General features: G+C 46.5%; 1 long non-coding RNA gene across 1 annotated transcript in view; it reads left to right on the top strand.

The window, feature by feature from the left end:
- Positions 1-19,821, top strand: part of LOC128322074 (uncharacterized) — a 46,027-nt gene extending 26,206 nt beyond the window's left edge. Inside the window, exons 2-3 of the long non-coding RNA XR_008305505.1 lie at positions 14,928-15,039; positions 19,739-19,821. This is a non-coding gene — a long non-coding RNA (uncharacterized LOC128322074). The remainder of the gene's footprint in view (positions 1-14,927; positions 15,040-19,738) is intronic.
- Positions 19,822-22,573: the final 2,752 nt, after the last annotated feature.

The raw sequence follows: 22,573 nt of genomic DNA on the forward strand, positions 1-22,573 counted from the left end.
ATTCTCTTAGAAGTCCAAAATAATACACACCAGATTGTCAGCTCATTACTTTTACATCCTTTCTTGTTCTGTTTATGTGAGCAGAGGTTTAATTAACAATAATCTACTGTGTAGGCAACGGGAAAGAGTCTACCTGAAGGTGTGTATTTATGTCCTATTATTATATTTTGGAGCACTTTCTCAGAGTGAGATTATTTGCTTCTGCAGATGGGCCACTTTTCCCCTATATAAACATTGGCAAAGAAGCCTTTTCTCCCTCCCCCCACTTAAGAATGCCTTGGTGAGAAGACCAGGCAAGTTGTTAATATGATGTTAGCACTGTCCTAAAGCCATAATCAGTAATGTTAATCTCTTGGACTTAATGCAGTCCTCGTGAATGCCATCATAATTACTGGTTTGTTTGCAAGACAAAGTCAGCAAATATATTGATTTACGTACTCAGGACAGACTAAAAATGACTTCATATAGTGGGCAATTTTGCTGTTTTAGGACAAAATCTTGAATTCATCCAAGAAGATGCAGAGGCTACATAGAGTGACACAACTCATTAGAAGTACAATATGTTTTGTTCCAAAGAGATTATATATTCATTGATCATGACATGGCTTACTGTCCCTCCCTTAGGACTGCCAGCTCTTCCTGAAGTTATTCCTGGAGGCTTTGTCCAATATTTATCCACAATATCGAGGCTGTAAAATCTCCAGGGTTGCTTTCAATATTCACTGGAGATTGATGCCAATTCTGAGAAACTCCAGGTCAATTCTGGTTGACATCCCTGCCCTCCCAGCTTGTAAACAGATCCTTGTAGGGTTGCCTGTGGTGAGTAAGCATCACCTCCTGAAGACCACAAGGTGATGCATGAACAAAAATGGTTCTTTTTCTTTCCTTTAGCTTCAAATAAGTCACACACTGATAAGTGTAGGTGGGTATGGCTACTGACGATTTTTGTAAGGTAGCACCTATAAAACATACATGGTAACTGTATATTTTGAGATATGGGAGAAGGCAAGAAGAGAAGACACTAAAGCAAAAATGACAAGAAGGGGGACCTCAAGTCTCTACAGATTTATTAGCTCAGTGTGTTTCAAGTTAGACTAGGTGAGGCGGGAGGCTTAAGGTGGGGCGAGGCAAGGTTGGAGGCAAAGCATGGCTGGAGGCAAGGCTTTCCTATAGTTTGCTTTAAAAACCCTTGAAAAGTGTGTGTGTGTGTGTGTGTGTGTGTGTGTGTGTGTGTGTGTGTGTGTTAGCTACTCCAGGGAGAAAGGGCAGGATTTAAATTTCAGAAGACAGGGGTTCTCAAACTTGGGTCCCAGCTGTGGCTGACATCATGCCCTGTTGCAATGGACAATAGGAAGATGGACATTGGAGTACAGCCACAGTTGGCGACCCAAAGGGAAATAACAGAATTTTAGAGTACCAATCTGTTTGTATAAATCTGAGCATGGCCACACCACCATTTTCAGAGCAGTGGGGGGGGGAACCCATGTCCAATTCTCCTTGTCCAATTCACTAAGCTAACCAGGTGACCTTGTGCCAATCCCATGCTTAGATTAATCAAAAATCAATTTGATTAATTAAAAAATATTCTTACTTCCATACCTTAAAACATACTTTCTTTTTCAAGGAAGACATGACTCTATCTCCCCTGCTGAGAAACGAATTCCGGGTGCAAAGCTGGTAATTTCCAGTAATAAAGAGCTTCCACTCAAATGTAAAAGAACACAGATTTAACATTTCACAGAACAATCTTTATGCCCTGAAGCAATAGGATTTTACAATTTTGAATGTTGGCTGTCTGAGAATATCTGTGGTTGAGAATTTACTGATACAGTTTTATTCTTTTAACAGTTCTTTCCTGCTTCAGGTGCAGAATATTTGAGGGGGGCGGGAAATCAAATTGTAGAGTATTATTTTCCAAGTCTGTTTCAAGTCTTACAACTCTTCCTCAGTGGAACCTGATTAAATGCATTCAAAGGATAACCTCAACTGTCTTCCACACTATCTCAGAGTTTGGCAAAGAGCAGCCTGAGCTGATCTCATGAAAACAATGCAGGAGAAAGGGGTTGAGAGAGAGGCCCCAATCCAAACCACCATCTCTCCATAACTGGTGTGTGTGTGTGTGTGTGTGTGTGTGTGTGTGTGTGTGAGAAAGTCTTGTTGAGACTGGCCCTGAAGCAGAGTAGCCCTTCCATGTGGCAATGTGAGCAGTCCACACAGGCATCAGATTACTGGAGTGCCAGTGAGGCAGGGTCACAGCCTGATTTCAATGAGCCCCATGATCTTAAGCTTCACCGCTGCCACCAAGGAGACGTTTGTAATTTTTTCAGGCTGTGTCTACTGAAACAGCCTTCCACACCTCTGTTTCTCTAAAAGTTAGGTCGGGTGGAAAGGCTTCTAAGCATGGGGTGGAGGGAATCAGGCTGAAGCTACAAATCTTTAAATTCAGAACAAGAAAACTTTACTTTAAAATATTTCAATTCAAAACAATAGTTCTTTTGGAAAATTTAGTACAAAGCAACACCAACTTTAAAAGCATAAGGAACAAATAAAATAGGAGAAACACACATCCAATCCAACCTGCACCTAGTACTGTGTCCTAGCTCAGTGTGCATACCAGGAGTCTTCTCATAATCACTTCTAGTCAGCTTCTGCAGCGAACCTGACTTTCTCAGCCTCAGGTCTTTCTATCCAGTTCTGGTGGATAGAATTCCAGACTGCTCTTTTAGCTGCTGTGAGAGCGATTCAGTTTCTTCAGAGTGTCACCTCAAAGCTCCCAGTGATTTCTCAGCTCTAATTTCAGCAGCTCTTCTCTCCTGGTTCTCCAAGACTCCAGCTCTAACTTCAACTGGAACTTGCACTCTTTGAAATAACTCTCTGCTGCAGGCAAGCCTCCATTTATTCTCCCCCCCCCTAATTTTTTTCAAACAAACCAATCAAAATAACTCAAGTTTTCTCCATTATTCTAATACATGTCCAACTAAAACATACCCAATCAAATCAAACCCTCATTTCCTTCCAAAATGTAATCAGTACAATTCCCAAAACAAACTGTAGAACAGGAGCTGTGAACCTTTGGTCCCCACACAGCTTCTTTTTTACACATGACATAAAGGTAAAGTGAAGTTATGCCATTGAGTTGGTGTCAACTCCTAGCAACCACAAAGCCATGTGGTTTTCTTTGGAAGAATGCAGGAGGGGTTTACCATTGCCATCTCCCTCACAGTATGAGATGATGAGGCACTTCACACAACCTGTGTGAAGAGCCAGAAGGGTTTGTGCGGGGAGAGCAGGCTTAGCCCGCTCTCCCCGCACACGAGCAGCCTCCAAGCCCTGGGCGGCTGGATTGGCTGCCCACATGACTACTGGCTCCGTCACGGAGCCGGTGGGGGCTGCGGGGATTGGGGGCCACCTGGACATCCCAAGATGCCCCCTGTAAGTGCACGAGACATTCTGGAGAAACCCCCAAGACTGGGAGGCTTGTTTTAGCCTCCTGGTGGGGTTCTCCTTATGTGTTGCCAGGGCACAGAGCTGCGCCAGGGAGGCACACGATCAACTAAATGGGGTTAGCAGAGCACTTGCTCCGCTAACCTCGTTTAAGGGGAGGGGTAGTTTAGGTGGTTTGCTGCCAGGAGCCGTGTGGCTCCTGTGGCAGCAGACGACCAGGAGAAATCAGGCTAGGCTCCGTTAGCCCGCTTTCTCCTGGTTGTGAGAATAGCACTGATGAGTAAGCAAATATATATGCAATACAGACATCTGTGATGCAAAAAGAGAAAGTTCAGGCCTAATTCTTTCACAGGCAGCAAGATGCCCTCCCACTTTAAAACAAGAGAAAGAGGAACAAGAGGGTGCTGTAAGGGGGAACAGCTTCAAGTACACAAGTCTAGAGTTGCCACTGCCTTGAGGACTAATTCTTGGTCTGAGTCAGATGAGTGTGACTGATGGCAAGGGTCTTGGTGTACTTGGGGGCTCAGTGATAACCCTTAGGGATGTGCATGGAACCAGCTGGCCCACTTTGAACATAGTATACCTGCTTTCAATAAAGTTCCTCATCAAAGACTACTGAGGAAACTTAGCAGTCATGGGATAAGGGGACAAGTATATGTGTGGATTGCTAACTGGTTGAAGGACAGGAAACAGAGGGTAGGGATAAATGGAGACTTTTTGCAATGGAGGGAAGTAAGAAGTGGGGTCCCCCAGGGATCTGTACTGGGACCGGTGCTTTAAAAATTAGTCATAAATGATCTGGAAGTAGGGGTAAACAGCGAGGTGGCCAGATATGCAGATGATACCAGACTCCTTCGGGTAGTGAAATCCAAAACGGACTGTGAGGAGCTCCAAAAGGATCTGTTCAAACGAGGGGAGTGGGCAACAAAATGGCAAATGTGCTTCAATGTTGGCAAGTGTAAAGTCATGCACAGTGGGACAAAAAACCCCAACTTCAAGTATATATATTGATGAGATTTGAGCTATTGGTGACTGATCAAGAGAAGGATCTTGGGGTCATGGTGGACAGCTCATTGAAAGTGTCAACTCAATGTGTGGCAGCTGTGAAAAAGGCCAATTCCATGCTAGGGATCATTAGGAAAGGGATTGAAAATAAAATGGCTAATATTATAATGCCCTCATACAAAACTATTGTGTGGCCAAACCTGGAGTACTGCGTACAATTCTGGTTACCACATCTAAAGAATGACATTGTAGAACTGGAAAAGGGGCAGAAGAGGGCAATAAGATGATCAGGGGCATAGAGCATCCTTCCTTATGAGGCAAGGCTACAACACCTGGGGCTATTTAGTTTAGAAAAAAGATGACTGCGGGGAGACATAATAGAGGTCTATAAAATCATGCATGGTGTGGAGAAAGTGGATAGAGAGAAATTCTTCTCCCTCTCACATAATTCTAGAACCAGGGGTCATCCCATGAAATTGATTGCTGGGAAATTTAGGACCAGCAAACAGAAGTATTTTTTCACACAACGCATAATCCACTTGTGGAATTTTCTGCCACGAGATGTGGTGACAACCAACAACCTGGATGGCTTTAAGAGGGGTTTGGATAACTTCATGGAGGAGAGCTCTATCAATGGCTACTAGTCTGAGGGCCGTAGGCCACTTCCAGCCTCAAAGGCAGGATGCCTCTGAATACCAGTTGCAGGGGAGTAACGGCAAGAGAGAGGGCATGCCCTCAGCTCCTGCCTGTGGCTTCCAGTGGCATCTGGTGGGCCACTGTGTGAAACAGGATGCTGAACTAGGTAGGCCTTGGACCTGATCCAGCAGGGCTGTTCTTATGAATCTGGATTGGGTTTGAGCTGCCCTGGGTGCCTGGATCGAGCCTGGTCCAGTTCTGTAGTCAAGCCACCTCAACGTCTATACTTGTAAAGGGGAATCCAGCAAGGATTCCCCTTTACAAGTAAAGGGCTGTGGGGTAGTTGTGGATTATTTGTCTCTTTTTACCTTGAAAAATAAATTGCTGCTGCGTGGTGGGATGGCAGCTGTGGTGGGGGCTTCTCTCACCCTCCTACCTGCTTCCCTAATGACAGCCCTGGCTGTCTGCAGCCCATTTTGGGCCTGTGCATGTAGAGAGGCCTGAAACGGACCACAGATGTCTGGGGCTGTCATTTGGGAGGCAGATGGAAGGCTGAAAGGAGCCCCTGTCTCTGCTGCCATGCTGTCGCTGCCATCTCACCACACAGTGGTGATTTTTCAAGATAAAAAGAGAGAGCATTCCCTTTCCCACCCCCATCACAGCTCTTGCCACAGCCCTTGCTGGATTCTCCTTTACAAGTGTACGATTGAGCCAGCTCGCAAGGTGGGGGCTTGCTCGACTAGCTGTCGGACCAGGACCCACTTGCCCCCTGGTTTGGCTCAAAGGCGAGCCTCCAAGCCGAGCCAGCATGAATGCGAACTGGCTCAAATTCAAGCTGGTTCACACATCCCTAGTAGCCCTGCAACTCCTGAATGCCACAATATTATGCCTTTCAGCTCACAATATTATGCATTTCAGTTATCAAGAATTAAGGTACGCATCCTGACAAGGGCCATTGTGAAAGCTATGGCATTTCATATGTCTTTCATCTCCCCCCCCCCCCCGCCCCCCAGATTTAAGAGCCAATGTGCTCATCCAGCTCGGTGCTCAACTCCTTTGCTTTCCTCTGAAGGCAACGTGAATTGAATGCTGTCTACTCTCCAGGCAGCAGACGCTTAACAATGTGCAAGATTGGGCCATAAATCCCAGGCCATGGTGGTATTAGCCATGGAAGACAATATGGGACATGAATTACTGCACCCCCTTTATTCCTAGTGAATTATTAAGTGTAAGGCCCAAAGACTGAAAATATTCGCAGCACAACAAGGACTTAGTTAATAAACCATAATTCAAGAACTGGAGTTTCTGATTGCAGCAGTGAAACATTATGAAGTGTAGTTGCTGGGTTTTTAAAAAGTAGTCATATATGTTAATTAAGACGGTGGTAGTTTCTGAATAGTAAATTACCTTGTGTTGTTTTCCCTGCCAGTACTTCTCATTAGCCCATGCGATAGCTTGATTTCTCTAGCTTGTTTGTAGTGCAGCTTTGAACAGAATAATGCGGCCTCACATAATTTATGGATTGCTTCTGTTGCACAGAGCATCACAAAGGCCTTGGAAGGCATTCAGAGGACCAGTTCAGATGCATCTACGGTCTCCGCACAGTGAAGTATGGATGTGAGACAATGTGTCTGTTCCCATGATCATATGGGGGTGAGCTGGGAGGAAGGGAAACTCCTACCTCATGCTTCCCAGATGATCAGAGCCTCCTTTTGGCTCTGCAGCTCATGTGCCCACACAAAAGCTATGGCGGCATACTCCATTGCTGATATCGGGAGCTAGATCCTCCAGCTATCCCACAATGCATTGCATGAGCAGCAGAGAAGCAGACCTCAGTACTGCAGCAGTTCCATTCTGCCTGACCCCACAATCCACAGGCCTCTATAATAAACATGGCCTCCAGCTGCCCGGGAACAGCTGAAAATGGAGTGGTAGCACAGATAACCAAAACAAAAGGTTGGACATGCTCCATTTTATTCTACCTCACTTTTAACCTGGATAGTGAATCTAGGCTACTCAGGGTTGAAACTGCTGGGTTGGGAGGACTCCTGGTGCCCCAGATGGCCACAGATTCCCGGGTTAACCCTCTCCTACCCAGGAATCTCTGTTTGTGAGAACAGGCTTTCTGGCTTCCACTCTCCCATGCAACAGATTTAAAGCATAAAGTGGGGTGTAAGGACCATAGAAATGCCCCACTTATACAATCTGTCTAGCTCTTTTTCTGCAGGGACAGAGGCCAACATACAGACTAACAAAGCACAGGTGCTACACAAGAAGCACCAGTTCTGCTGCTGAGTTCCCAACTAAAGCAGCACTGGTGGTCCCACCAGGGGTGGGGCGGTTGAATTTCACTGACCTCCTGTTCCCCTTGAAGCGCTCTGTGTTAGGGATGTGTACAGAACCAGGTGGGGGTGGTTCTATGGCAGGGAGTGCATCTTTAAGGACGGGGGAGGTTGCACTTACCCCTGCCACCACATTTCCCCTACTGGCACTCCATTTTATTAAAACCCCACAGGGCGGCAGTGATCTTCTGATTAGGATGCTTTGCATCTGTAAATATGTCCCCTGAGAGACATATTTCTGGGTGGCACAGAGTAGGGATGTGCATTGGTGGGTTCCGCCGGCTCAATGGTGGGAGTGTGTGCATCTTTAAGGGCAGGGGCAAGTGCTCTACCTCTCCCACTGCATTTCGCCCACCGGTGCCCCATTTTGTTAAAGCCCCTCAGGGTGGCAGCATACCTCCCTGCCGCCCCATCGCCACATCTCCCAGAAGTAACCAGAAGTAATGGATGCACCTGCATGCACCAGGCACGGGCACATGCCCCGTTGCAAGCAGGTGCACACATGGCCTGCAGTCTCCCCTCCTGACCCAGAGATTCTGATTGGCTCTGTGTGTTCAGAGAGTAGGTGTGTATACTTGCATGTATGTAAGCTTTCAAAAGCAACATTCGTAATCCAGAGGAGCTCTTCTCATGATCAGTGAGAAGGGCTCCAGAGAGGTCTGTGAGGAGAGTGGGTTTGCCTTGCAAACTCTACACAGAGTTGGGAACTCTAAAAAGGCAATGTTCTGAGGCTATTCACACGCACGTGCAAGGTGTGCTGCCAGCCTAGTATGCAAAACCATCTTTGTGAGTTTTCTAAAAGGAGCTGGTCACACTGTTGTGAAACCTCATTGAAAACATCTTCTCCATGTACATTTAATTATTTTATACATGTATATACCACCTCAACTTGTGCCTCTAAGCAATTAGCATCTGAAAACATGTACAGTGATCAAGTTCCCTCATAACAAAGGGAAAAAGCACCTTTTAAAGTGGTGGGGCTCTTATATTTAGCAACTGTCACTGTTCAGTTCATCATAGCAACCCTTCTAGTGGGGAGAGCTGGTATTTCCCCTGTGTCTCTTTTAAAGACTGTGAGGCTATTCTCACGATGGAGGAAAACTGGGCTAAAGAAACCCAGCCCGGTTTTTCCCCATCGTGAGAACCAGCAGGCTTGTGGGCAGGCCTGGTGGTTCTCTGGCGGCTAGCCTGCCAAAGTAGCCCTCCGCTTAGCTCAGGTTAGTGGAGCGAGTGCTCCGCTAACCCGGGTTTTCTGATCGTGTGCTTCCACAGCACAGCTCCATACCATGGCGACACATGAGCACACCCCTGCTGGGAGGCTGCAAGCAGCCTCCCAGGTTTGGAGGTCTTTCCAGGATGTCATGCATGCTCGCCGGGGCATCCTGGAACTTCTGGGGGCCGTGTGGCCCTAGATCCCTGCTGCCCTTATTCAACTCTGTGATGGAGCTGTCAGTCATGTGGACGGCCAATCCGGCCACAAGCAGCTGCTCATCTGCTCAAGCAAGCTCATCTGCGGAGGGAGCGGGCTAAGCCCGCAAAAACCCCTCTGGTGCTTCACACCGATTGTGTGAAGTGCCTCTGTGACTCCTTTTGAATCAGGGAACCAAATTCTAATTCTTTTTGCTATGTAAACTGTTCTGAGGGGTAAAGAGCTGGTCTTGCAGTAATGATTTGTGTATGATTTGTCCGCTTTGCTTACAGCATTGGCCTTGGCTTGCATTTGGATGGGTGCAAACCCATACATATGAGCTCTGTCTGCTGGAAGATATTCTCCTTAGGAGATGGGGCCATAGCTCAGTGGTAGAGCATCTGCTTGCACACAGAAGGCCACAGGTTCACTCTGACATCTCCAGGTCAGGATGGAAAGGACTCCTGCCTGAAACCTTGGAGAATTGCTGCCAGTTAGTGAGGTTATTCTCATGATGAGAGAAAACCGGGCTAGGGATGTGCGGACAGCCACGGCCTTGCAGAGGGCATTGGTGCATGCGTGGCAGCTGCCAAAATGGCGGCCGCACGCTCATACGGAGGCCGGAAAGGGCCGAAAATGGTGATTTACCCAGCTGCGGCGGGCCGTGGCGGTAATAAGGACGACCGGCGGGGGGAGAGCGATCCCGTTTGGAAACCCCCCCCCACGGCCTCAACAAGCCCCCCAAAGGGGCTAAAGGTATTTAAAATAAACTTTATATTATATTTTAAAAATTATGGAAATTCGCGGACCGGTCCGGAACCGGACCGGACCGGCGGGGTTCAATTGGGGGCTGGACCAAACTGGCCCAGTTAGGTTCGAAGCCGGTCTGGCCTCGAACCGAACCGCGCCAGCCGGTTCCATGCACACCTCTACTAAAGAAGCCCAGCCCGGTTTTTCCCCATCGTGAGAACCAGCGGGCTCATGACGGGCAAGGTTTCCTAGCAGCTTAGCAGAGCAAGTGCTCCACTAACCTGAGTTTTCTGATTGTGTACTGCCATGGCACAGCACAGCGCCATGGCGACACACAAGGAAACCCCTGCCGGGACGCCGCAAACAACCTCCCAGGTTCGGATTTCAGAGGTCTCTCCCGGATGCCCTGCATGCTCGCACAGGGCGTCCTGGAACTTCCAGGGGCCATGCGGTCCCAGATCCCCGCCATCCCATTCTACAAACTGTAGCTGGATTGCTGGATTGCTTACATGCCCTCTACATAATAGACCTTGTACATCTAGGGACTAGCTGTGCACAAATAATAAATAACCATTTCCCCCCTTTTTATGGCATGGACATTATGTATGCAGACCTACATATAGGATGCGAGGTCATGCAAATAAGACAGGAGGAGGGGTAGGCTGCTAATTGCCATCTCACCTTAGCATCCTGGACAATTTTAAAATGACATTAGCATGAAATAACCACATTATGATAATTAATGTCAGTTATCTTGGTTGCTATAGGAACATGACCAATACTAAGCAAAAATTAGAGATGAGTTCAAGGTGAACTGGAAACATAAGTGTTTGGCAAAGTGATGTTTCTTGAGCTGATTAGGCTTTTAGCCCTTAAGGCTCACAACCGATTATCAGTAGGATTTAATCCATTTAATAATCCAGCAGTCACGTTAATTCGGTTTGCTTGGCATACTGGTTGTCCTACTTGATTAGCAATTGTCTTTAAAACAAAACTCGTGTCCTTTTTGCATGTGCAATAGCATTCTGAAATAGATTCATTTTTGCTGCTGCAAAGTGAATGTGCATGAATCCTTGAATTTTTGCAATGTATAATTTTAGTGGAATGTATTCTTTCAAGAGCTTTAACAGGTATCAGTACTCATGTAAATTAGAGCCAAAGCAAATAACACTTTTCAGATCTTTGAATCAAATGTTAATCTTTTATGTTAATGCTAATCCTCGTGGAAACATGAGGTTTATCATCACTAGATAAGTTTAAGAGAGCTATAAAGACTCATTTCTGAGCCTGGTATTTAGTGGTTTTAAAATGGTATTTAACTGAGCTTTTGGTTAAAAAAATGTTTTCTTTGTGAACCATCCTGAGCCATTTTTTGATTGGGTATATATGCATGAAATAAATAAAGTAAAACAAAATCTTGCTTTGGTCTGAGAAATTTTTTAATTTGTTTTGCATCCTGGAGACAAAAATGGAAATTCAATATATCCAAAGGTTGCTGTACACATTTACTTTGACCTTATTAGCAATACTAGGAAGGAGGGAAGGAATAGAAAGCCATGGTCACTTATAATAATTATGCAAACAATTATAATCTATAGTGTTGCATCATCTTCCCTTCTCCGAGTGATGAGACATTTGAGGGCAATACTTCCACATGTAGTTTTCTTTGGATGAAATAATACTGGAGACATATAGTATTATTTGCTTTACTGAGGACTATACTAGTAGAACACAAATGAAGGCAAATAGGCATTCTTATTGTGGGTGGTAGGCAAGAAAAACAACTCTATCTCACACAGAGACAAAGAATTGAGAATATATAGAGCTCGAGCTATAGAGCATTCCATATTCAGTCACATAATTGCTGTTCCATTAGCAATGATTGTAGTGAACTGCTAGTCAGTATAATGCTTTGGGCAGAGGGCTTATTCCCAATAATTAATAACTAGCAGTAACTGTTTTGTGGAGCAGAAAAGAGTTGATTACTGTTGTTCCATCATCTGGCATGACAACAGGAAACTGCTGGTTTTGCAAAGAAGAGGCCAAGGCAGGAGCTGGCACTGTCTGACTTAAAGTCCATTTCATCAGGAGCCAGGAAATCAAGACTCCCGGAAGTGTGTTTAAGGCGGGGGAGCTCTATATAGACAGAATGTGATGAAAATTGCCTATTTTTCAGATGCATTTGTATATTAGCTTATTTAAGGGACAAATAATAGAGTTAAAATCTACAGGGCTGGTTCAGATGAGACAGGAATATGGACCTGCACGTCTTCCCTTCATATGGCCTGTCCCACTGTTGCCTAATCAACAGTGGTGGGGTGTGCCAAAATGGTTCTCCAGCCTACAGATGGAATACAACTCCATATTTAATATTGTAAAATGTAATCCACATGTTGAGGCAATGGCACTGGCATGATTAGGCAGTGGTAGGACAGTAAACCAGATGAAGGGGAGAAGTGCACACAGACACAACTTTTCCATCTGACTGAGGGAATCTGTTAGAGTATCATTTAAGTGGGCTTGAGAGATGTGCACGAACTGCGGTTCAGGAGCTTTAAGAAAGAGGAGAGCAGGTCCTTACCTGCTCTCCACCGCCCCATTCAGCTTCCTGCTGGGATGGCATGCATCGCAAGAGGCCCCACACAGCACCAGCACAGGGGATAACCTTATGAGGTTGAAAAGGGAGGGTGGGTATTCAGTGGCGGTGGTGTGGCTCCTCGGTGGCAGGCTGGCAATGGCTCCCCTAGGCCCCACTGGTGCTCCACACATCAGCGCAGGCTGGCGGGGGCCCAGGTGGGTGGGGTCACTCTAATGGTCTCTGAGCTTGCACTGATGGGAATATCAGTGGGGCCTAGGGGAGCCGCTGCTGGCCCACTGCGGTTGAGGAGCTGCACTGCCACCACGGTGTGCAAAGTGTCCTCCCACCCATTCCCCACCCCACTATCCCTTTTCAACCCTATAGGGTTCCCATCTTTGCTTGTAAAAGGGAATCCTTACCAGATTCCCCTTTGCAAGCATAAAGAACTGGTTAAACTGGGCTGAACTGGTTCTGTTAGAACCAGGCCTGGTTTGGCTCTAACTTGGACTGGCTACCCTTTTTGGAGGGCCTGTCTGGTTTGAATTGAACCCTGTTCGGGACTTACTATTCAGGACTTGGCCTCTCCACTTCTGAACGTGTGTGTACATGTCTCTCTGTGTGTATGCGTGCTGTCCCTCTCTCTCTCACACCCCCACACCCCCACACTAGCTCTCTTCAGGCTGTTCAGAAGGCACTGCAGGCAAGGCTTTCTGGTTTTCTACCTAGAAAATGGACAGAACCTCTCCTGCTTCTTTATGAAGCTGTTTGGACAATAGTCTTTTTTGCCTGCTAATTCCTGAGGGGATGGTCTGTCTCCCCGCACCAATCTTAGTAAGGGCCACAGCCCCCTCTGGCACCCCTCTTCCAGCATCCATACACAAAATTATTGTATTCAATAGGATGCACAATCACTTCCTTTCCCTGGCTATCCAAAATGCTGTCCTCTTATCTTTAATTGAAGATGTCCACTATAGTTACTGAGGCTGTTCACACAACTGAAAACTGGGTCGGACAGGCGTCCTACCCAGATTTGGAAGCTGTGTATGCTCCCAGTTTTCAGTTGTGTGGAAGCAAACAACTAGGTAGGAGAAGGGAGATGTGATTGTGTGGGAGACAAGAGCTGGGTAGGGCAGCATCATCCTACCCAGCTTTCATACCTGGTATTTGACCAAGGTAGAAGGAAAAGTTATCCTACCCAGCTCCTGCCTCCCACAAAATCACTTCTCCCTCCTCCTAACTAGTTATTTGCTCCCACACAACCAAAAAGTGGGAGTGAACACAGCTCCCAAACCTGGGTAGGATACTTGTCCTATCCAGTTTTCAGTTGTGTGAACAGCCTCATTATTTTCCACGAAAAGACTTGTTTCCTACAATACTGGACTGTTTTGGAGAGGGATCCTGAAACTTGGGGAAATGACCTTCTACCATCTGATAATCTTCTACATTATTATTATTGTTATTGTTATTGCTGCTGCTGTTGTTGTTGTTGTTGTTGTTGTTATTATTGTTATTATTATTATTATTTGTGATGGAAAGAGGGTTGAATGCCATCCAACCACTCTCCAGCTGGGTAGCTTTTCCTCCTGATTCCACACAATCACTTCTCCCTCTTCCCCAGTTTTTTGCTTCCACACAACAGAAAATTGGAGCACACATAGCTCCCAAACCTGGGTAGGACACAGTTTTCAGTTGTGTGAATTATCTCTCTGTCTTAAGACTCCTATAAACTTCAAATTTGGGGCTTTACCACCATGATCAGCTTCTGCTGATCACCACCACCTTTTTTGCTTTACCATTTAGCCCAATGAAGAATTCTGGAGAGCTTGCAAGTTTGCTGTTTTCAAATTTATGTTATTTTGGTTGGTATTAATAAAGGTATTATCTGACTGTGACTTTTGGATTTTCACCTAACGGAACAACATGCCTACCTACAATTTTTCTGTTTCTTATTGAAAACCTTACATTCCCAAAACTAATCTTTGTAAACTGCATCATTCACAGCTGAAGGGTGAGATGGGGACCAGCATAAACTGAAGTTCCCCACAGGATTTGACAATGAGGATCAGATGTGCTGAAATAATGCTTTCTAATCCCCACTGTTCTTGCCATCTGAAAATGCCCCTAAGTGAGTATGTCGTGATGCTTTGTGGGAGGTCTCTAAAGAACATACATACCTCTCCGTCTCTAAGCTGGCTATTGCCTTTACTGCATGATAATATGGAAAGAAAAATAAGGATGAAGAGATCAAAGCACTGATTGATCAAGCATGGCTGTTAATGCAACTGTAGCAATGTAGCAGCAGCCTACTTACTGGTAAAGCTGCAATAGTAAAGAATGTCAGATGTCTTATCACTGGTATAATATGTCTATCGTCTACCGTGGCTGAACTAGAGAGGCACACAGATTGATCTAGATTCAGTACATCTGAGCACTGTAATGCTGGCTCATAAGTATAAATCCTAAAATCAGGTACTTCATTTCTGTCAAACACAAAATCTCCTCAGTGGTAATCTTTGGAAGCCTGCTTAGGTATTACCGCTGAACATTCTCGCTCTGATTCCTTCTTTCCAAAGGATGGGAATCTGGCGTGGGCCCTGTGCTTTTGGTGGAACAAAGCTGGAACATTTCTGTGCATATGTGTATGTCTTTTAACAGATGACCTGGATAGCTGCTGGTGGTGTCAAGCGCCACAACCTGAAAACTGTGCCCTTTGAGGAAAAATGAGCCTGCTGCCACAGCTAATTTCTTTTCCTGTCTCCAACAGAGATTCAATGGGAACCTTTCCTCTGAGGTGAGAAGCATTCTAATACCAGGGTCAAGGAGATATGAGAAAGCACCTTTAAGTAGAAGGGAGACAGACAGAACTTTTCTCAACAGTACGTGAACAATGTTTTAGCTTTTTAGCCTTTTAATAGTTGGCTTTATATGTGGTTTCCAAAATATATTCCCCTTCGCTGTTTGGTTTTGTTGGCCTTAAAATATCTTTCTTCAAAGTGATAGTAGGCTGTCATATAATCTCAACACCAAGGGTATAAACCAATCAGAATTCTATGTCAGTACATGTTCTTGTGTCATTCAGTCATCTTTTAGAGAAATTAAATTATATTATAAATACCTCTGAGAACAGGCAAACCAATTGCATCTGCAGCTGTAGCTCTTGCAACCCAAGAAAAGGACTTGACAACTATCTGAGCCACATCTTGTTCCTAAGTGCCCAGTAAGATGCCTCCAGGAAACCCCAAAGCAAGGCACACCCTCCTGTCTTGTTGTCCACACCTCCTGCAACTGATATTTAGCAGCATATTGCCTCTGAATATGGAGGTTCCTTATAGCTATCATGCCTAATAGACAGCCATTCATTGATAGCCCTATCCTCTATGAATTGGGGCAGAGCCACCATTGGGCAAACGGGTTCAAAGAACCCAGGCTGCTGCCCCTCAGGGGCTGCGCCTCGACACCCCCTGCATCTGACATCAGAGACTGGGGGAGTGATTTTGCTCCCAAATGGAGCCACGCGCCCCCCTTTGGGAGTTAGATTGGCCAGCACTGCATTCGCAGCGTGGCTGGAGCAGCTCTTCCTGCCTTTAAAAGGCAGGGAGAGTTGGTCCAGCTGTGCTATGAATGCAGCGCTGGCTGACTGAGCTCCGAAACAGGGCCATGCGGCCCCATTTGGGAGCAAAACCATGCCCCTCTTATCTGACGTCAGATGCTGGTGTGTAGCTAAACATTACCTGCGACTGATGTCAGATGCAGGGGGTGGGGCTGGGGGGGAGTGGCAGAGGCAGCACTTGGGCCACCGCTGGCCTCCCTCCACGGCTGCTATGAATGTATCTAATTCCTTCTTAAAAGAAGTAGTAGTCTTTATTAGGGGTGTGCAATTTGGGTTTTTGGTGATTCAGTTCGGGACCCGAACCGAATCACCCCCATTCTGTTCTGTGCCCGAATCTGGGCTACCTGAATCACCCCTGATTCGGTTCAGATTCAGATTAAATCTGAATCTGAATCTGAATCAATTCGGGTAAGAAAAACGGGTACCAGGGGCAAAATAGTGTGGTGGGGTGGTAGTGCCCAATGGGTGGAGGCTACCACCCAGGTTTCAGGGGAATTGGGCAGAGGGCTGATTTTTGGGGAATTGTTGAAGTTTTAGTGTCTTTGGGGCAGTTCGGGGGCATAGCGTGGGATCTGGGCAAAAAGAGTGGGGTGGGGTGATAATGCCTAATGGGTGGAGGCTACCACCCCAATTTCAGAGTGATTGGGCAGAGGGCTGATTTTTGGGGAATTGTTGAAGTTTACGCGTCTTTAAGGTTTTTCCCCATAGAGAAGCATTGAGGTGTCAGCAAATGTATAGCTTCACGCGGGGGGCAAAGGGGTGGCCTAGAGCAGTGTGGGGTTGGTGGTAGTGCCAGGTAGGGTCAAGGAAGCTACCTGAATTTTTCAAAGGATTTGGGCAGAGGGATGATTTTTGGGGAATTGTTAAAGTTTACGTGTCTTTAAGGTTTTTCCCCATAGCGAAGCATTGCGGTGTCAGCAAATGTATAGCTTCACGTGGGGGGCAAAGGGGTGGCCTAGAGCAGTGTGGGGTTGGTGGTAGTGCCAGGTAGGGGCAAGGAAGCTACCTGAATTTTTTCAAAGGATTTGGGCAGAGGTCTGTTTTTGGGGGAATTGTTAAAGTTTATGCGTCTTTAAGGTTTTTCCTCATAGGGTATACATGGAGCTTTCAGCAGTCCCATAAGTGCACTTGGGGGGTGCTGGGGAGGCCCAGAGCGAGTGGTAGTATAGTGCACATAGGGTGCCAACCACCCCCATGGGTTTCTAACCCATGGGGTACAGGGTTCTGTTGTGGATTCTGAGTGTGGATTCTATGATAGCAAATTAGAGTGGATTCATGGTGTTTCATTGAAAATCTCATTAGTTCGGAACTGGTTTGGTAGTTTGGGGGCATGCTTTTAAAGGGGAATCCAGTGAGGATCCCCCTTTACATGCAGTGGGGGGAACCCCGCCTACCTTAAACAACAATCCTAAAAGGGGCGGGTGAGATGGCACTTGTAGTCTGAGGGTGAAGCAGCAGCAAAGGGGGCGGCGCAGCTCCTCCTCTCCTGACCAGGACTGGCACTCCAACACAGCCCAGTTCCAGCCTCCATGCATTTGTGGATTCCCCTTTACAGGCATGCCCCTTTGAACTGCCAAACTAGTTCTGAATCAGATTGACCCAGTTCAACACTAAGAGTGAGCTGGGGCCGATTTGAATCAAACAGGCTCACAGTCTCATGATCTGGTTCGAGTTCAGCTCAAACTTGAACCGAACCACCAGAATTGGTTCATGCACACCCCTAATCCAAGGCCTGTTGCATTCCTGCAGGTTCTGGACCAGCCTGGAAAGACAGGGAGGCCTCTACTGCAAGGGGCCAATGTTCTGCCTGACCTTCCCTGATCTGAAAGATTTGAAAAATGTGAGGGTTTGTGGGGTTTTTAAAATCCCTTTCATTTGTGAGATTATAGGTTTCTCTGGTAAGGTGATCCCCTTTGGGGTGTGCAAAAAACCAGAAAACCCGGTTAGGTTAGAGTAGAACCATAGTTGAACCAAACTGGGTCTGGTATGGTTCTATGCACACTAGAGCCTGGCCCAGTTCAGAGGAGGAATTTCCTGAATTATAGGCAGGCTCCTGATATCCCCTCATCTGTTTTTGGCTCATTTCTGGCCATTTTCAGCCTGTTATGGGCCTGCCTGCGGTGGCGGTGGCCATTTTGTTGGCTACCACACATGCATGCAGAGGCCCATTGGGCATGGACCAATGGCCACACAGAGGTCCATTGGGCATGTGCGGCGGCCTCTAAAATGGCCACCGCAGGCAGGCCTGTAACGGACTGAAAATGGCCTGTAAAGGCCAAAAATGACTGGGGGGAATGGTGGGGGAGGGGGATATCAGGAAATCTGGAGACCAACAATGGTGGTAAATCTGCCTTTTTAAACTAAAAGAATAATAATAACCTGAACTGGCCCCAGACTGGCTTGATGGGTTCAGCTTGAGTTTGAGCTGAACCGGGCCTGGTCCGGCTCTAGGACAAGCCCTTGAACTGGGGCAGTTCTATGAAGATCGAATCGGTTCACACATCTCCAATCTTCTGAGCTGAAAATAAAAACACCAAAACAAACTGTTTATGAAAGTTTGCCTCCAAGGCTGCATTCGCACATAATGCCAAACTGAAATTGGATGGGGCACATTTGAAGTGGACAATGCACACACTTCTGGGGAAGAAACAAACATTCATTTCATTCATTCATTCATTCATTCACTTCTGGCATAGATTTAAGAGGGGCTTTGTCATTGTTCTGGTCTGTGACTGTAATAAAGACTAGGGATGTGCAAAAAATTTCGGGCACAGATCGATCTGTGCCCGAAAAGAGCAATTTCGGGTGATTCGGGTCCAAACTGAATCACCCCCGATGTCCCCCCGATATTTTTCGGGGCCGAGCCGAATCACCCCTGATTCGTGCCCGAAAAATTTGGGTGATTCGGGATGACGTCTCTTTGAATTTCCCGCCTTTTTGCCTCAATTGATTTGAATGCAAAAAGGTCTGATGTGACTTCAGCTCGAATTTCGGGTCCCAGGGGCAAAATAGTGGGGTGGAATGGTAGTGCCTAATGGATGGAGGCTACCACCCAAATTTCAGGGGAATTGGGCAGAGGGCTGATTTTGGGGGAATTGTTGAAGTTTTAGTGTCTTTGGGGCAGTTCGGGGGCATATCGTGGGATCTGGGCAAAAAGAGTGGGGTGGGGTGGTAATGCCTAATGGGTGGAGGCTACCACCCCAATTTCAGAGTGATTGGGCAGAGGGCTGATTTTTGGGGAATTGTTGAAGTTTACGCGTCTTTAAGGTTTTTCCCCATAGAGAAGCATTGAGGTGTCAGCAAATGTATAGCTTCATGCGGGGGGCAAAGGGGTGGCCTAGAGCAGTGTGGGGTTGGTAGTAGTGCAAATGATAACATGGAAACATTCTTCCTAACATGGGAAAATTATACAACTAGCTTACCAAGAGGTTGGATGCATCTTGTGGTGAATTGTCCATCCATATTGATTCTCAGTTTCCTAACTCATTTCCTCCTGCCATCAAATCCGTCCAACCCCAAACACACAGGGAACTTTGTGGTTGAGCAGAGATTTGAACCTGGAGTCCCCCTGCATTCACTTCCCCCTGCATTCATTGACTTGATGCTGGCTTCAAGGCCATCTGATGTTTCCCAAGCACTCTTGCTGTGCCTCTGTTCAATCTTCAGTGAAATTATTATTTTCAGTGGTGACAAGCCAGCCAGCCAGCCATTTGAAGCATGCTGCTTTGTATTTGATTTCATTTGTTGTTGTCAATACTCCAGAGATAGTAAACTCGCAAGCACCAATGATAGCACTCTGGGTAATAGAATTATTGTAATTCAAAAAAGGCGGGAGACATGAAGGGAAAATAGGAAAAAAATATCTCTCTTTCCCTGACCTCTATCCAGGCTTTTTTTCTCATTCTGCCATTCGGTCGAGCCTTTTGTAACAGGGTAATTCAGTCAAGCTTTATTTTCTATTCTAGGAGAATACAGCACCATTATGGTCCAATTTCAGGTCTTAAAAGCTGAGCCCTGCTGCTGTCTCCGAATTGTTCCTAAGCTATCTGATGACATTCGATGCAGCTGTTCTGTGCAATGGACTTAGTGGTGGAACAGTCTTGTGCATACTAATCAAGCAGGAACATCATCTGGTGATAGCTGATCTTCAATTCAGTAGCCAGAAACAAAGGTAAAGAAATGAAAGCATTCGACACAGGGGGATTTTTGCCTGTAAAGATCAGAGCACACAATAGAGAGCATCTGTGATCCTGGCTGCTTAATCACTTGGGAGTGACTGTGAGGGGTGTGTGTGTGCGTGTGTGCATGTGATGTCTTTTCTGTTGTGTGTTTGTAAGTGGAGGGATTATCCCAGGAAGGGAAATTGGCTAGGAAGCAGAGGGTGAATACTACGGATGACCAATTACCACAATGTACATCTAACCATTTGATAAGTTGGTTGTATCATCCTACCATGTATTAGGGAGAATTTTGTTATACGTCAGGTAAAACCAGGGGCTTAGCTATAATTAAATGGGAGGGGTGTCACTGGGCCACTGAGATCTCCACTAGCTTGATCTTCACTTTTCCCCTTCCACCATTCTGAAGAAGGAAGCAAGGAGGTAAGGGGGAGTGGGCAGGGTGAGGATTTTTTTAAAAAAAATTGGGGGGGTTGGGAGTTCAGGAGGTCATTTCTCAGGTTCAGGGGTCATTTCTGGGGGTCAGGGAGTTATTTGGGGGGGTTGGGATGATTTAGGGGGTTTCTGGACTGATTTCTGGGGATCAGGGGGTGATTTCCGAGTGTCAGGAGGTCATTTCCAGGGGTCAGGGGGCAGTTTTTTCCTATTTTAACTTTTCCCCAGTCTTTTTGCTACCACAATTCCCCTAATCCCCTGTCTCCCATTGTTTTTAATGCCTTGTCAACTGCGAATTTGCCAGCCATGAGGTTTTCCAGGAACAGAACTCTTGCGGTTGGTGAGGGTATGTGCACCCTCTTGCCTCAGCAAAAGCCCAGGGGGGAACCCCAGGCTACCAAACACCAGGATCGGCATTGATTCCAGCAGTTCACACGAGCAGCCCTACCCAGGTAGGGCTGCACAAGTCTGGGTTGGGCTGCTCGTGTGAACAGCCTTGTTATGTTCAATGCACCTACTATCTATGTCCAGCTTATACATATACAGATCTGTACTCGAGTACAGTTCAATCCATGTATAGCAGTACACTTTCTATCCATGCCCTGCATTTGAGGGGCCCTGTTCATTTTTTTAAAGAATGCATATACATTCATTCACAAACATATACAGAGACTTGTGTTTTGGGTGGTATATATATACATTAAATAAATAATAAATACAGGTGTGCCAACAACTGTCTGCACATAACAGTGTAAAGTCTTAAGCTTAAGGCATGTGTTGCCACACAGCTGTTAGCTAACAACATACTGAAGTGCTTGTTTCATATTTGATTTGCTAAGCCTGAAATGTACTTAGCTGTCTATTTAGACTATTTATATACTGGTTTTTAACAACAGACCACTTTTCAACTCAAAGTGATTGATGTAGGAAAACATGGCTTGCAAACTTGTTTGGATAAAGTTCAGGACAATCCTGTTTGCACCTTGGCATTTAGGCAAAGAGCAATCCCTTCTCTGGAAGCTCCTGCTCCTAGACTGAGCTCCTAGACTAGATCCAGGGGCAACTGACAATATCTGGTTCAGGAGATCAGGGCTGCCTCTGCAACATAAATTCTTACAGGTGAGCAAGACAGCTCGAATTGAGCCAGGCTTGAGTTCAAGCTGGCTTGACTCAAAAGGTTTGGGTTGAACCAGGCCTGGTTTGATCTGAGCTGGCTTGGAACTTACTGATAAAGGGGAAAGCAGGGGGCTTCACTTAAAGTAGTTGGGGCAGGAGGGGAATAGTTTTTTACCTTAAAAGTGATGGCCGTGGGAGTGAGCAGCGGTGGTGGCGGTGGCTCCTCCCACCCCAACCAGAGAAGGCAGGGCAAATTGAATGGTCACTCAAATGGCCTCTGTATCCATGGAGAACATTTTATTGACTTCCATGCACATGCAGTGGCCTGAACTGGGCCCAAATGACCCTGTAGCTCTGGCAGGGGTGGGGGAGCTGCTGCCGCCACCCCAACCCACCCCCATGGCCATTGCAGCTGCCACAGCCACTAACGGTGGCACTTTTAAGGTAAACATTTCTCCCAATGGGAACCCAAAGCCCTTTTTAGCAAAGACCCCTGCTCCCCCCTTACTGTTAAAGGGGATCCTTACCCAATTCCCCTTTACCAGTACAGCTTCGGGTACACTCGAACTAGGCTTGGTTCGAACCAAACCGGACCCAGTTCAAATGTGCACAAAACTGAACTGGACCCAGTTTGGCTCGATTCTGGTTTGATTTGAGACAGACTGGGATTTTTGGTTTTGTGCACACTTCTACAGATTCTTCTCAAAGACAGCTGTCTTGATGGCAGCTAGAAGACAAAAAGAAAGGAGCGTAATGGTGTCACAGTCATCCCTAATGGATGTCATGGGAAGTTCTGTGTAGGGATGGGTCCGGACTGGTCCGGAGGCCATTGTAAAGGCCTCCGAATTGTCCGGACCGGTCTGGACCTGGCCGGTTCGGTTCGGGTGGAGGGGGTAGCTTTAAGGGCGGGGAGGGTTTACTTACCCCTCCCGCCGCTTGTCCCCCTCCAGCGCTCATATTTCTTGTAATAATTGGGGCGGCAGGATACCTCCCTGTGGCCCCTTGTTCCTCTTCAATGCAAAAGGCCCCGGAAAGCCTTTTGCGCACGCGCACGTCACGCACGAGCTTCAC

This window comes from Hemicordylus capensis, chromosome 4, assembly GCF_027244095.1.
Source record: "Hemicordylus capensis ecotype Gifberg chromosome 4, rHemCap1.1.pri, whole genome shotgun sequence".
In the NCBI taxonomy this organism is placed as follows: Eukaryota; Metazoa; Chordata; class Lepidosauria; order Squamata; family Cordylidae; genus Hemicordylus; species Hemicordylus capensis.